The sequence below is a fragment of the Mastomys coucha genome, unplaced genomic scaffold, assembly GCF_008632895.1.
Source record: "Mastomys coucha isolate ucsf_1 unplaced genomic scaffold, UCSF_Mcou_1 pScaffold3, whole genome shotgun sequence".
Classification (NCBI taxonomy): domain Eukaryota; kingdom Metazoa; phylum Chordata; class Mammalia; order Rodentia; family Muridae; genus Mastomys; species Mastomys coucha.
Window position 1 is genome coordinate 35,586,214 of NW_022196909.1, and position 15,572 is coordinate 35,601,785.

Sequence of the window (15,572 nt, forward strand, 5' to 3'; positions counted from 1 at the left end):
CCCCCCCCCCCCAAATCTTTAAAATACATACTAGATAGAGTTCAAATATTATCTTGATTAAGTTATTGATAGATCATTAAGGAGACAAGAACGTGTTTGCATATATGATTGTTTAACCGAATAGACTGATTGTCTAATGTGCCAAACAACAGTAACGTTTGTTATAAAAATGTTTCCCAGGGATTCACATTCTCTTCCTACCACCGTGTAATTTCTCTCATCGTTAACAGCAAAAACAGTCTTACCCGCCCATCCGTCTTTACCTTGTAAAGCAGATGTTGCTCATAAATCCCAAGTAATCTCTGAGAGTTAGCTCCAGCAACCGAGGGTCAGAGAGTAAAATGAAACAGCGTCTATAAAACATCGCCAGTGCTAAATATGTAGATGTTAAATTAAAAAATGAAAACAATGTTTATGCTCTTGGAGCAATGCCTCTCACAACCCCATACATGGTCATTAAGCTTGTATATCTTGTTTGAAATCCTAGCCCCAAAGTCCTGCCTGGTGCGTCCTTGGCAAGCTGGGCAGCCATGAGGTTGGCCTAGTCCCCTCTGCGCTCCATCTTCCGGTCCACACCCCTAACCATAATCCCATATGCTTGCAGCCATTAGCATCTGCAATGGAAGATTAATGGCGTGGGATTAAAGGCGTGTGCCACCACCACCCGGCATGACTGAGCATTCTTTCCAAAGAATCCCAGACGACAGGATCCTAGCATGGCTATCCTCTGAGGGGCTCCACCCAGCAGCTAATGGAGGTGAATGCAGAGGCCCACGGCCAAATATTAGATGGAGCTCAGGGAGTCTTGTGGAGGAGTTGGGGGAGGGATTGGGGGATCCGAGGAGGACAGGGACTTCATGGGAAGACCAACAGAGTTGGCTAGCCTGGACCCCTGGGGGGCTCCCGGAGACTGAACCACCAACCAGGGAGCGAACATGGTCTGGACCTGCTCCCAGTCCTCCCCATGTGTCAGGGTTGTGCAGCTTGGTCTTCCTGCAGGTCCCACAGAGACTTGAACAAAAGAGGTTCCCGGAGTCCGTTGCTCGCCTGTGGATCCTGTTCTAGCTGGGCTGGCTGCCTTGTCTGGCCTCAGTAGTAGGGGATGTGCCGGGTCATTATGCAGTGAGTGACTTGATGTGCCAGGGTGAGGTGATGGGGGTGGAGGGTCGGCTAGCCCCTCTCGGAGGAGAAGTGGAATGGGGAATGAGGAATGAGGACAGGAGGGGGGGAGCACTGGAAGGAGGGGAAGCTGGTCTTAGGATGTAAAGTGAATAAATAAACTAATGAAGGAAAAAGAGGAAATCCTAGAAGGAAGGTTCAGGTTCAGTCCCCTTTACACACACACTCATACACACACACACACACACACACACACACACACACACACACACCTGCCATGGGGTTATTTTATTATTTCAAAAATAATTTTATTAATTATCTGAGAGTTTAATATGATATTCTGATTGTATCTATCGCCCACTCCTTCCCCTAACTCCTCCCAAACCTACCCTCCCCTACACCCTTCAATTTCCTGCCATCCTTTATTTTCTTTAGTAACCACCAAGTCCCATTTTGTGTCACCCCATCAGACACCACACCCTTAAAGAGAACTCAACTCTCTCCCCTGCAACCATCAACCTTCTGTATCTCCTCCGTTATGGATGGAATCTCACGTTCTATGCCACTCCAGGAACCCCATGCCAGAATGCTGGCAGCCTTGATCGTGTGTGGCCGGCCAGAGCTACCTACAGTGCTGTCAAGTCCAGAAGAACCTGTTTTATGCCACTATCAATGTCTTCTTTTCCTGAGAACAGCCTTTATATGACCCCCAGGTATGTAAGTATATGAAATAGTTATACATGTAAAAATGTACTGATGATAAACAAACATTTCACTTTGAAACAGCTCCTCGTTATACCTATGTGGATGTTTGAATAGGCTTGGCCTCTGGGAAGTGACGCTCTTAGGAGGTATGGCCTTGCTGGAAGAAGTGTGGCACTGCGTGGGTGGGATTTGAGGTCCTATGCCCAAGCTCCACCCAGTGAGGAAGAGAGTCTCCTCCTGGATGCCTTTAGATCAAGATGTAGAACTCTCTGCTCTTCCAGTACCATCCATGCTTCCCACCATGATGATCATAGACTGAACCTCAGAACCCATAAGCCAGCCCCAACGAAGTGTTGTTCTTTATAAGAGTTACCTTGGTCATGGTGTCTCTTCACAGCAATGAAACCCAACTAAGACAACATATTATAATAATCTTACCTTTTATAAAGGACTAAATAAAATCTGTTTATTGGCGATGTGTCTGTGCCCGTTTATATTTACATAAAGGATTAAATCCTGGTTGAATGTTTGATCCTACAGGTCATAGAGCATCTTCCGTGTTCTTCAGAGTTGTTCAGTCTTTTGATGTTTGCAGCATAGTTGTCAATGCTAGGAACACAACTTCCCATAAATGCATAATACAAAATGCCCAAATTATGTTTATGGCCATTTCAGAAATTGTTGTTGCGTACCAATCGCAGGCAAAACTTCATTTGATAATTTATGAAACCCAAGTGAGAACTCAGCGGCTTCCAAAACGAAACATTCTAATACAGTGTAACCCAAAGGTATATTAAATTGATATACACCGAAGAACAGAGTAGAAATATACTAGCAGTCTGTTTTCTGTAATTAAACCATTACGTTTCTGTGAGAGTAGGAGATTTTGTGTGAACAGCAAAGCCAGCAACTCGTAACACACGACCATCTCAAATCTGAGCAAAGGGGTCTCGGTGTTCTTTAGCAGAGCGTGGCATGACGGCATGGTGAGCGTGTGGTGAGTTCAGACCCAAGGCAGAAGTGAAGTCACGTGATACAACTCAGGTAGCCACGGCCAGAAACACCCGGCTTTATTCTGTGCTTGGTTTTGAATCAAGTTCTGACCACGTTCAGAAGTATCAGAATCAAGTTTCTGACCACATTCAGAAGCAGTTTATTATGATTGGCAAGTATGTTTGTGATCCCCAAGAGAAAACCTAAGGTGTAAAATAAAATCAGGTTCTGGCTGGTTGGGAGCCTGAAAAATATTTTGACTTTTTTTTTTTTTTTTAATAATTTCTATTTCGGGAGAAGAAATTTTCCTATTTGGATTCATGCGGACCAACGCACTGTGACCTTGTTCAGACGCACCTCTGCTAAGTTGGCTGGTCTCCGCACACAATGATGGCTTCCTTTGCAATCACTTCCAGAAACAATGCAAATCTGACAGCATTGTCTGGGACAATAACTTGCTGTAAGGTCCTGTTGTCTATTGGCTTTACCATTCTGATCTCACCCAGACTCTAAACATAGCCACTGTTGACCCTGCTTACGAATGAGGAATATTTCAAGAAATTGTGGTTTGCTCGCAAAGTCACACACCTGTCAGTTGTGTGATGTGGGATGCTGAAACCTGGGCCCCAACATCGGGGTTCTCTGATTTGTCTACAAACTGCTTCCTAGCAACAAGGGAACAGGGGAAGTAGACCTGCTAAATCTTTTATTTGCTTAAGCTTTCCCCGAGAGAGTAGCTGAGAGCAGTTTGTTTGTGTCTTTACGGCTTGGGCCAGAGAGGGGTCTTGGCTTTCCTCAAGAACTCAAAAGGCCCTCCAGGCAATGGGCAGAGAGACACCTTGGTGTTGAGGGTGGTGTTCTTGTATCAGTCGGGGGTCGTCCTTTCTTCATCAAGTCAAATCCGGGCAGCACGGTGTCTGAGCTGGAAAACAGACACACCTACATTCTACGGTGCCACTGTGCTGGTGGGTAAAGATGCTCATAGACCTCAAGAGTCTGCTAATGTTCTCTCTCTCTCTCTCTCTCTCTCTCTCTCTCTCTCTCTCTTTCATCTCCTCACCTCTCTCTGGTTTTTGTCTTTCTACAACAGAAGGCCATAGCTTCGGAAGTGAGCTATAACAATCTTGCTACTGGAACAAACAATATATACAATATAATACCATACGCAAGAATATACAATAAACCGCATGGGGCTGAAGCACCTCCAGTGCCATAGCTAAACGGCCTCAAACTAAGTTATGTGTGTCAACATTCTATACAAAGAAATCTCTATGGGTTTAGTCCCTAGCAGAGGGAGGGAGGGAGTGGGAAGGGAGGGAATGGGAAGGGAGGGAGAAAGGGAGAGAGGGACAGAGACATACGCAGGCACACAGAGAGAAAGTATCGCGTTCTCACTTTCCTCCATAGTCACGAGAATCGTCCCCCTATCTGCTTATGCTGGCAGCTAGTCAATACCGTCCGTCCTTGGTGTTCATTCTCTATTATAACTGAAGTCTGCTTGAATAGTCATGGTTCTGTGCTCAGCTTTGTAATTAGACGAAGTGATGAAAATAACTTCTACTTGAGTCCAATTTTCTTGGCACAAAAATAACTCTGTGAGCTCTCTGATGTAATAAATTATAGAAGACCCAAGGTAGGACTGGGTCTAAAAATGGAGTCCGGCTTGAGGCTGATGCCTCTGAGACATCGGAACCATCTTCTACACTGCTCGATCCTTGCGAGGGCTGAGCCGTGAATCTGGAGAGTTTTAGCTGATGACCAGTGGTGAGACATTGAGATGGTTTGTGTATGCTTGGCCCAGGGAGTAGCACCATTAGGAGGTGTGGCTTTGTTGGAGTAGGTGTGTCACTGTGGGTGTGGGCTTTAAGACCCTTATCCTAGCTGTCTTGAAATCAGTCTTCTACTAGTAGCCTTCAGATGAAGTTGTAGAACTCTCAGCTCTACCTGTACCATGCCTGCCTGGATGCTGCCATGCTTCCTGCCTTGATGATAATGGACTGAACCTCTGAACCTGTAAGCCAGCCCCAGTTAAAGGTTGTCCTTTCTAAGACTTGCCTTGGTCACGGTGTCTGTTCACAGCAGTCAAACCCTAATGAAGACAGACATCAAATCTTCTTACCTACTGACTCAAGCCCAACACTTACCCTGGACCTGAATGAAGTAGCTTGTTTACAGAGCAGGGGAGGGGATCAAACCTCAAAGCTCTCTTCTAGCCTGCGGTTTCCATTGCTTCTTACCTTTAAGTATCATACTCACCTACACAGCCCACCGAGTAACAGTGGGCCCTGGGATTCGAGAGTCCTCTGCTTTTAAAAGCCTAGTTTTCTTTATTAATCATTATTATTAGTCTCTGAGCGTTTTACACAACATATTTTGAAAATAGTCATGTCCTCTCACCCAACTCTTTCCAGATCTACCCCTCTTCCACACCTACCACACTTGTATCTTTAAAAAAAAAAAAAAATCCTTTAATATCAAATTGTGCTGCCCAAATATTCTTGGCTGTGTGGTCTTCTACTGGAGACTAGTCATCCTACCAGGGGCTGTACCCTTAGAGGGAACCGTCTCTTCCTCTCCCAGCTAAGAGTTGCCAATAACTCCACGGCCAGGAGTAAGAGTATTCCCCGCTTCACTCTTGGGTTTCATATGGCTTGGGCTTGCACAAATTATGATCACACTGTTAGAACCCTGGCACCCAGTGGGTTAGTCTTCGTTGTTCTGCTCTAATCAACAAACAAAATAAATAAATAGATAACTTCTCTTAAATGTGCAGAAAAAAAGCTCACATTGTTTAAAAAGTGTGTCAGGGGAGACGATTCTTTTTTTTTCCCCCCAATTTACTGTCGTAGGGTATTAAAATTAGTATCTGAACTTACGCTACTCAACCCTGTAACTTGATGTAACTCACACATTAAATTCACGATGACAGGCTGAAATTCCTAGTGGGTCAATTAAGTCTTCTAAACAAACGGAGCCGGGTGGGATCCTGGTAAAGGAGGCAAGCATGCCAGAGAGTCCAACTAGAATATCAGCTATCACTCACCTACATACAACCTGGTACAAAACTGTAAAACATGGAGGAGTCTGGAAGCTCCCAAGGGCTGGGATGCCATTCCTAAAAGTCCCTGGGAAGAGGGGTGTGACCCAGACAGGCAGGATGCTTTTATTCTTCAAACCTCCCTCTGTGTAGCAGAGACACCCAGGGCTCCAGGGCTGGCCCTCATTAGGAAAGCTTAAAGAACTGGGCCAGTCCCTTGCTGAAGCACAAAGGCCCTTTGCCTCTTTTGTTGTCTCAGAAGCTTCAATGGGCTTCAGAGTTTCAAAGGTTCATTTCCAACCAGGCTAGGATGGATCAGTGCCCAGGCTACTGTGTAGGAAACAGTGTTTCTGCCCACTCAGTAAGGCCAAGCTGGCGAGATCCCCCTCTGAAGGGTTAGAACACAGTGTTTTATGACTTAAGCCATCCCGGAAAAAGCAGAGAGCTGGGTGATGAAATTCCACTTTCCCCTTCACTTTCAAATCACTATTTATTCCTTGGCAACCTTTGAAAGAACATAAACAACTGTTCTTAAAGACTTACCGGACCCCTGCCTCTTAAACATCACACATTCAGGGCAGACAGCATCCTTTGAAAGCTAAAAAGGAGCCAGGCCATCTTAGCTTGTCGTTAAAGGAGGCGGTGATGGACAGATACATAAAAGCCAAGTTAAGTGAAAGGAAGAGAGAAAAAAAGGAGCCATTAGGAGTGGGCACCACAACTTTGATGCAAAGTCACAGAAGGACTGGCAAGAGTGAGGACCAGTGTTTTTCCTCTCAGCTCCAGCCAAGTGAGGAGGAAGAGGCAGACGACCAGCATACTGAGAACTCACTACCCACTAGTCAGCATTGCTACCCCCGGCTAGAGCAGAGACAGATAAACCTCATCCTCCTTCTGATACTAAGCAAATAGCAATTGCTTTAAAAGGATGATTCCAAAGAGGCAACTTGGCGTCAGATGTCACTCATTCAGCCCCCTTGTTATATTTTATAAAAAGATAAGGAGAGAAGGAATAAGTTTGGTGGAGGTGCAGTAAGGTGTGGGGAAAGGGGGTGCCTATGCGGGCCCATGCTGAGGCATCCCTTCCCCCTGAGGGACCAGCTCCAAGACGGTATAGTATTTAGGGCATGAGGTCAGGAGAAGTTGAGAGTAGTAGAGATAGAGAAAGGCAGAGAGAGAGAGAGAGAGAGAGAAAGAGAGAGAGAGAGAGAGAGAGAGAGAGAGAGAGAGAAGAGGAGTAGAGGCCAGCCATGAGCACGAGAAGAGAGAGAGGGAATGGGGAGAGAGGAGGAAGGGGCAAGAGAGAGCGGAGGGGGAGAGCAGCCCCTTTTATAGTGAGTCAGGGACACCTGGCTGTTGCCAGGTAACTGTGGGGCGGAGCCTAGACAAGAAGCTAACAGCCCTTGCTTTGCTCCCATTACCCAGTCCTCACTCACATAAATCAATCTTTCACGTTTTATTAATTATGTTAACTCCGCAAACATCTGCTATCTCTTTCACCTGTGACCCAAGCCACTGAATAAGACACGGGTATTGGAACAATGGCTGCAGTGCACACGGGTAGCTCGCAGATCACTCAAGTCATGAAGCTGGAATGTCACAGAGCCAGCTGGAACAAGCTCAGCCTTCAGACCCAGACAGAACTGGATTTGAACCCCTTTCTAGCCACCTTGTGCCAGTCAGCTCTCTGGTGGTATAACCACATACCTATTAACTTAGCTCTGCTTGTAGCAGTCTGGTTTTCTCCAACCCACTTCTCCGGACCCTTACGAATTCATCCCAAGAAAGAATCCCAAGGTCCTCTGAGCCTTGCTATCAGCAATAGTTAGTGACTCCGCGTCTTGGGACAATTCTCTGTTAGTTAGCTTCGTGTTGCTGTGATAAAACCACGTGGAAGAAACAACTCAAGAAGGAGAAAATATTTTAGGGAGACTTGTGGCTTTTAGTGTGTGGTTGGCTAACTCCATTGCTCCATTTTGGACCTGTGTCATGGCAGAGAACACATCATATAGGATAGGGCAAAGCCAGAGAACTCATAGCAGCTGAGGGAGGGATGGAGAGAGAGAGAGAGAGAGAGAGAGAGAGAGAGAGAGAGAGAGAGAGAGAGATTTTCAAAAAACAGTAAGAGAGACACAGAGAAGCAGAGACACAATGATGGAGAGACAGAGTCAGACAGACAGACAAAACAAGACCGACAGACAGAGAGAAACACACCCAACCCAATTACAAGCGATCAGAGGTTATTCTGCTCCCAGCTCTGGAGCTGCTGCGGGCAAGGGCCTTCGTGCCGGGTCATACCTGTGCAATGTCCAATGTGAGGCAGAGACACAGCCGTTCCCACAGTGGGCCCTTGGGACCTAGATACCTCTAAAATTACACCTTCTGGTAACACGACGTGGCAGCCGGATCTCAACATAGGCTCTGGAAAGGATTTCCCAGTCATAGCAGACCGCTATTGAGAGAGCACTCAGAAGGTAAGTCACTCCCGGCTGTGGCAGACCATCACAACGACCACCGGCCTTGTGGTGGGTACCAGGGGAATCCACACTATCGTTTATCTCCTGGGCTCTCTCAGGGAAATATGGCCACCGCGAGGAGGGTGGCTGTTGGCTGGCGGTTACAGACCCAGTAAGTACCGAGTCCCTAGGATGAAGAAACCTCAGATAGAAACACACAGAGGCGATCCACGTGGTTCCTCGCTAACGGAACGTGACAGCCAATGGCAAACCTGAGGCTAAGCAGAACAGTCTTCTAACACGGGGCGCTGCATGCCTGATTCCGCACCAAACAATGAAAATGTGTGCATGCCCAGAAACAACGGAAGTGTCGTCTCTTTTTTCTTTTGCCTATATCATAGTGCTGTGAAAAGCAGCAGGTCTTCATCATCATCATCATCATCATCATCATCATCATCATCATCATCATCATCATCATTATGTAATCATTCAGAAACCAAAGGCCCAGAGCCTTGCTGGTGTTCTTTCCTATAGGTCTTTAGAATCCCTTTCACTTAGGTAAGTGCAGGAGCGGGGAGTGGGTGTGGGGTTGGGCGGGTGGCACCGGACACTACACACATCAGTCCTGCATGTGTCTTCCTAGGCCACAGCTAGATTGTGTTCCACGTTGTATATGACAGGGATGGATGCATCTGTGTCAGCCACTGAGGACTCATTGTGGCACCTCAGCCCTAAGCTCTCTTTCAGAGAAGCCTTCTTCTTGCTCCTCTTCATCTCCCAGTTTGGACAGAAAATGTGCCCGTGGCCTGTAATATTCCGGATCGCACTGATTACACACAGCTGTAAGACACAGCAGCCCCACTAGGAGAGCGTGTGCAGAGAGCCCGGCACTATTTAACTAAATCAGCTCTGAGAAACTGCCTCCTTGACGGACCGTGGGAAACACAGGCTACAAGTAAATAAATCAGTGGCCGTGGTTTTCCTGTATCAGCAATCCTCTGGTCTCTGTCGAAGAGCCTCCGTGCTGTGGACTGTCATGTCTGCACCCAGGCCTGTCACAGTTTTTGTTCCTAGCATTTGCAAAGTGGCCAGAGAAGGGAGATTGCGGGAAGATATTCCAGCTCAATTTTGGAGTTGGCAAACATCTGGATAAAAATGAAAGGAGACATGTCAGATCAAGAGACAGCTGCTTCTTCTCTAACGTGTGGGCTCCACATCTGGATTCAGGGCAGCTGGATTCTCTATTTCCCTATGTGCCTGTAAGAGTGAGTGTCACAGATGCTGTTGTCTATCTTGTCTGTCCGTCTGCCTGTCTCTCATCTGGAAAGCTTACTAGGGCATTCTCCTGGGCAGCCATCCTTGCATTCCAAGCCTTCTTGTGCATCGATATATTGTTTTCTACCTTCCAAAACGATTTAAAATCTGCCTTTGGGGACCTGACCTTATTCTGGGCCAGTGTTGCTGGAAACGGCTGGCTGATGCGAAGAGGAAGACATTCTCGGCGAACCGTCAGGTTCCATGACACGGTTAACATCCAGCACACTGCAGTCCACCCAATGGTCCCATCCCCTCTTACCTACGGATCGCCTTTGTGTTCGATTTCATCATATAGAACAGATGTTACGGAAGAATGCCGTAGGAGTATGCCCCACAAGAAAATGATGCTTCATACCCAGATGCTAAGAAAGACAACCGGAGCTCAGTTTCCGGTGACACCCCCATTTTGAAAGTAGTCGGTAGCTTTAGCTTTCATCAGAGACTGCCAGCTTTTCCCTTGATTGTTGGAAGCTCCACAGGGATCACTGGTAGGAACATTGTGTTAAGTCATGAGATCCCCAAGTTTTAACTAAGGATCCGTCTACAATCCGGTCGTAAAGAAAAAGGCAAGGATGCAGGCAGAGTACTTCAATTTCTCTAGAACAGTGGTTCCCAAATGCTGCAACCCTTTAACATAGCTCCTCCCATTGTGATAATCCCCCCTGACCCCCCACCATAAAGTTATTTTCACTGCTACTTCAATGCTGATTTTGTTACTGCTGTGAATGTAAATACCTGATATGTGACCTGTATTAAAAAAGGCTTGGGTCGAGACCCACAGGTTGCGAACCACTGCCCTGGAGGGTTCAACCTGGGCATGTTGTTACTTTGCTCCTTTATGGAGAAACCCACTTTATCCCGCTCTCTGTCCACATTGTTGTATGTGAGATGTGACGGGTGCCCAGGCAGGCATCCAGGAGACAAAGTAAGTTGTCATACCATATATATATATATATATATATATATACATATATGGAAATTCTGTGAAGGAGTGATGGGAATCCAAGTACCCAGGGCACAGGGTAGGCTGATCTCCAAGTTTCCACAGGATCTGTCCACTGGAGGAAGGGAGGGAAACACAGAGAGGCAATCTGGAGTTTGTAGGAGACTCTTAGGTGTGGTTATCTGAGAGGTCGGCTCAAGGGCAGGAGTGGATAATGTTTGGTTTTCTCTATTTGGAAAACAGAAGACGCAGGAGCCACTAACCCCACATCTTAGAGACAGTGACAAATAATGAACAGCCACAGGAACTCGCTTTCTTAGTGAGAGGCAGGTCCTACCTCCAACGACTGCTTAAAGGAGGGTCAGGTGCTGATTGGCAGCGCTCGACAAACATCTGCTTGATAGGAGCAGCACAGGCAACAGAGGATGGGCAGATTGAGGCCTGGGCAGATTGAGGCCAGGGCAGATTGAGGCCAGGGCAGATTGAGGCCTGGGCATACCGATGCTCTCTTACATTCCACTCACAGTCTGTGGAAGGCGAGCCTTCGAGGTTTATCAGTTGGCTCACTCATTCTTATGGCATGAGGAGGGTGCTGGCGTCCCGATGGCTTCCTGAGCTTAGGGCAACAGTGACTATACCAGGAAAATGCACCTGTATGCAGTACCTTCCCCTGTGACAGGTCTGCATTCAACCACAATCGAATACTTCATTTTAATAGTCTATTTATATGATAAACATCCATACGGAAGCACCCTGTGCAGACGGTTATTGAAGATACTGCCCGTTTTCTGGATTCAGTACATTTACTCTCATGAGAAACATAAACGCCAGAAGGAAACCTAATCTCTTTGAAAGATGAGGGTTTCCCCTGTTATTGGGATATGAGTTCTATCTAACTTTATTTACTTCCTTCCCCTTTCTTTGGGTTACTATCAGGAACGTGGGCTCTGATACACACTTAGTCCCTGTCACCAGCTTACCTTGCTTTGTCTCCGTATTTCTTTATCTTGTTCCTACGAACATCTGAAACAAAGAAGAGCTCCTCTGTGGGGAGATTTACCTCATTGATTGTGGCCTCCGAAGTGGAACTGTGTTTCAGAAGGTCATCTAAACGCAAGTGGAGAAGCGTGACCCTCTAGGTGAAGTCACTGGGGACCCAAGGCTTGCCTCTTTACTCTATGTGATGGTCAAACTCATTCTCCTGTTGACTTTAATCTCCATGTTGGAATAAATTGACTTTTATTTGAAGATACTTGAAAATTACTTTTGAAAGAACAAAAATTATAAACTATAGAAGGTCATGAATTATAATGCCCCAAGACTTCAGTCACCATGGCATCTCCCTAGGACACTCGTGAGAGCCATCGCCAAACCAAAGTGGCTATGGAGGCGTGTCAAGCTGTGGGAAGATGCTGTAGCTCTTCATAAACAAACCATTTATGCTTCAGATGGATAGCACTTGGGACTAGCAACCTGAACAAGCACAGGGAGAAAGCTGAGAAATTGTCATTATTTTTAACTTCCTCCTCTGGTGGAAGAAGCAGAAGCTAGGTTGAGATTCCTTCCAACTGAGCAAATGCAGATGTCTTCTGAGACGCATGGCAGAACACAGGCCACAGTTAAAATTGTACCCCAGCCCTCCTAATTCTTCTTCAGTCGCTTCTGAGCACTGGAAACTCCTGCAACCAGACTGAACAGTCCAGCATCCCCATGTCTAGAAAACCTCTTTCCCTGGCTGATCTCAGATTCCTTGGTGCTGAGCCAGAGTGGTTCAAGACTATAGCGCTGTGGGAAGGAGGAGGCTGTGGTTCCAGAGGGAGCAGCGCAGATGAGGAGCCAGAGAAGAGCATTGATCTCATGGAAAGTGTCTGAGAGAAGCAGAGAGGGAGGGTGTTTTCTGTAAGTGGAGAATGGTGGGTAAGAGAACTTTGGGGAATGCTTTTAAAATGTACAGGCTGGGAGGAACGATCACAGATCAGAAGCTCACTGGTGGCTTCACAGGCTCCACGTTGTGTTACTCCTTCCTTTGCCGGTTGGTTGTTGGCACTGGCAATGTGCTTTCACATTGGCTTTCTGTATAGAACGGTCAGCTTACTGGGAGAAGGCCAAATGGTGGATGGTGTGGGCCCTAGACTCAGTGGCTTTCAGAGTCAGGGATGATTGTAACCAGAGAGTCTGTTTTTTTGTTTTTTGTTTTTTGTTTTTTGTTTTTGTTTGTTTGTTTGTTTTTGCACAGCTCAAACCATAGCTAGAACCGGCGGGGGGTGGGGGGTGGGGGATGAATGGGGGTGGATCTGAACCATAGCTGTTTCCATACAACTTCCATGGCTCCAGATCTGATTTCCATTTTGCTCAACCACGAGTCTCTCAGACATAGAAAATTGTCAGGACCTCCTCAGGCTGTAGTTGAAAGTGATTAACAGGTTATTAGGGTGAGTCCTCTGGCAAGAGGAGGTCATGTGTATACTGCAAAACTTGGCTAGATGTATTCTGTTCTCAGTTATAAAAATTGGGGACTGGAATGATGACTCAGTAATCAAGAGCACTGACTGTTCTTCCAGAGGTCCTGAGTTCAATTCCCAGCAACCACATGGTGGCTCCAACCATCTGTAACAGGATCTGATGTCCTTTTCTGGTGTGTCTGAAGACAGCTACGGTGTACTCACTTACATAAATAAGTAAGTCTTAAAAAGAAATTGAAACGAGGGGCCCAAGAGGTGGCTCAGCGGTTAAGAGCATTTGTTTTTGTTAAGAACTGAGTTCAGTTCCCAATATCCGTGTAAAGGCTCTCAACTACCTGTAATTCCAGTTCCAGAAAATCCCATACTCTCTTCTCATGTCTGTAAGCTCCTGCACATACACAGCATGTATACATACACAAAGGCACACACACAGACACACACCCACATAAATACTTTTAAAAGAAGCTAAGCCAGTGAGCTTTATTGAAGCATCATATAATATCAATACTTAATATCTTCCAGTCAAATAGCAATAAGCTCCTCTTATTTTATTTTGTTTTGCTTTTTGTTTTCATTTTTGTGACTAGTCATTTGCTTGTTTGTTTGAGACAGGTGTTATTTTGTAACCCAGGTTGACCTAGAACTTAGGATAATATTCCTGTGTGCAGAGATTACAGACCTAAGCCACCATGCCTGGCCTTCAAATGTCACCCTCTCACATCAGCTTTTATTCAAATTTCTGATAACCCAAAGCAATGTGGACTCTTTAGTGGGACAACATTACCATTTGTGATCAAAACCAACACATCCAAAGCACGCTCTTTTTCATTTACCCGCTTTAACTCTTCTGTGGCTATCACCGTTCATTGAATTCACAGCATTCTGCTTACTGTGTTACGGAAAGCTCCCCGTGGGTACCAGGCAGCGAAGGAGAGCTGAGTTCCGCTTTAGAACAGTGCTTTTTAAATGTTATCACACACACACACACACACACACACACACACACACACACACGCATACGCACACGCAGGCACGCACGCAGGCACGCACGCACGCACGCATGACCTGGCACCCTTGATAAAGTGTGTTTCTTACTCAGCAGGTCTAGGGTCATGCAAGGTCATGGCAAGCTCTCCAGGCATGGGGAAAGCAGGGATGAGCTTTAAGCATTAAAGTCTAGTGTGGTGGAAAACCTGAGAAGGGCTCCGGGGGGAAACAGAACATGTGACGTGTTACCCTAGAGAGGTCTTCCTAGTAGTTTCTGTTCAAATGTCACATTCAGTCAGACAAATCGGGGACGGGCGGATGGAGGATTTGATTCGTTCTTACGATTCCCATCTTCACCGGCACGGCTGCTTTGCTCCGAGTGTCCTGAGTTGCTGGAACGGAGAGTCCAACCCTGTTCTCTACAGTACCGGGACTTGGAGCTATGATAGCACACAACAAGCAGGAGAACCTACCTCCCTTTGGCTTATACACAGCTGCCCCTCCGTCCTGAAATACAGTCTCCAGTTTGTCTTCCTTGCTGGCTATCATGAAGGTAAAACATTAACGCGTGTTAATTTGTTACTTGCTTACTTGTTCTTTTAACGTGAGTCAAAAGTGAATGCAACTGTTCTCTCGCCAACTACTTTGGTGGTAATATTTAACTTCCCGTTTGCTTCTGGGGTCAGGTCCACGAGGGAACTTATCCCATCCCTTGACATTAAATAACCAGGGCTGACTGTAGATGAAACTCGATATGTAGGATATTCGTAAAAATCTAGATCTTCAGTAAACTTACTGCATGCTTGATTAGTAGGCATTCAGGGTATGCCTGGGAGGTTTCCGAGCCCCACCCCCCAATGTTATTAATGTGAAACTTTTGCCTGGACAGTTTTGGGATTACAACCTCAGACAAGGAAATGGTTGCAGCTGACTGAAAACATGGAAGGACCTGTGTTTCTGCTAAAGACTCTGAAATGTGCTCTGAAGAACATCTGTCTAACTGTCTCCTGTGAGGCTTCCTCACAAACCCAATTCCCACCTCCTGTAACCAGGCAAGACTTCCAATGGAGAGGTGGGGACGCCAACCCACCCACAAAACCTTCAACCCAAAAAATCTGTCCTGCCTACAAGATGTGCAGGATAGAGATGGAGCAGAGACTGAGGGAATAGCCAAGCAATGACTATTGGTTCCCAACTTGAGACCCATCCCGTGAAAGACAGAGCCAGCTCCTGCCACTATTAATGATATTCTGCTATGCTTGCACACAGGAGTGTAACAAAAAAGTGTCCTCTGAGAGGCTCCACCCAGCGGCTGATGGAAGCAGACGCAGAGACCCACAGCCAAACATTAGCCACAGCTCTGGGAATCTTGTGGAACAGGGAGAGGAAGGGTTGAAGGAGCCAGAGAAGTCAAGGACGCCACGAGAAAACCTACAGAATCAACTCACCTGGGCCCATAGGGGCTCAAATGGGACTGAGGCACCAAGCAGAGACTGTGTATGGAACTGACTAGGCCCCCTATACATATGTAACTGATGTGTGGCTTGGTCTTC

At 46.4% G+C, this 15,572-nt stretch overlaps 1 long non-coding RNA gene across 1 annotated transcript; it reads right to left on the bottom strand.

Annotated features, from left to right (window-relative positions):
* Window positions 1-2,871: 2,871 nt before the first annotated feature.
* On the bottom strand, window positions 2,872-8,584 carry LOC116075071. The gene is made up of 2 exons (XR_004112405.1): window positions 8,153-8,584; window positions 2,872-3,739 (listed from the first exon to the last, which is right to left on the bottom strand). It is a non-coding gene; the product is annotated as an uncharacterized LOC116075071 (long non-coding RNA).
* Window positions 8,585-15,572: the final 6,988 nt, after the last annotated feature.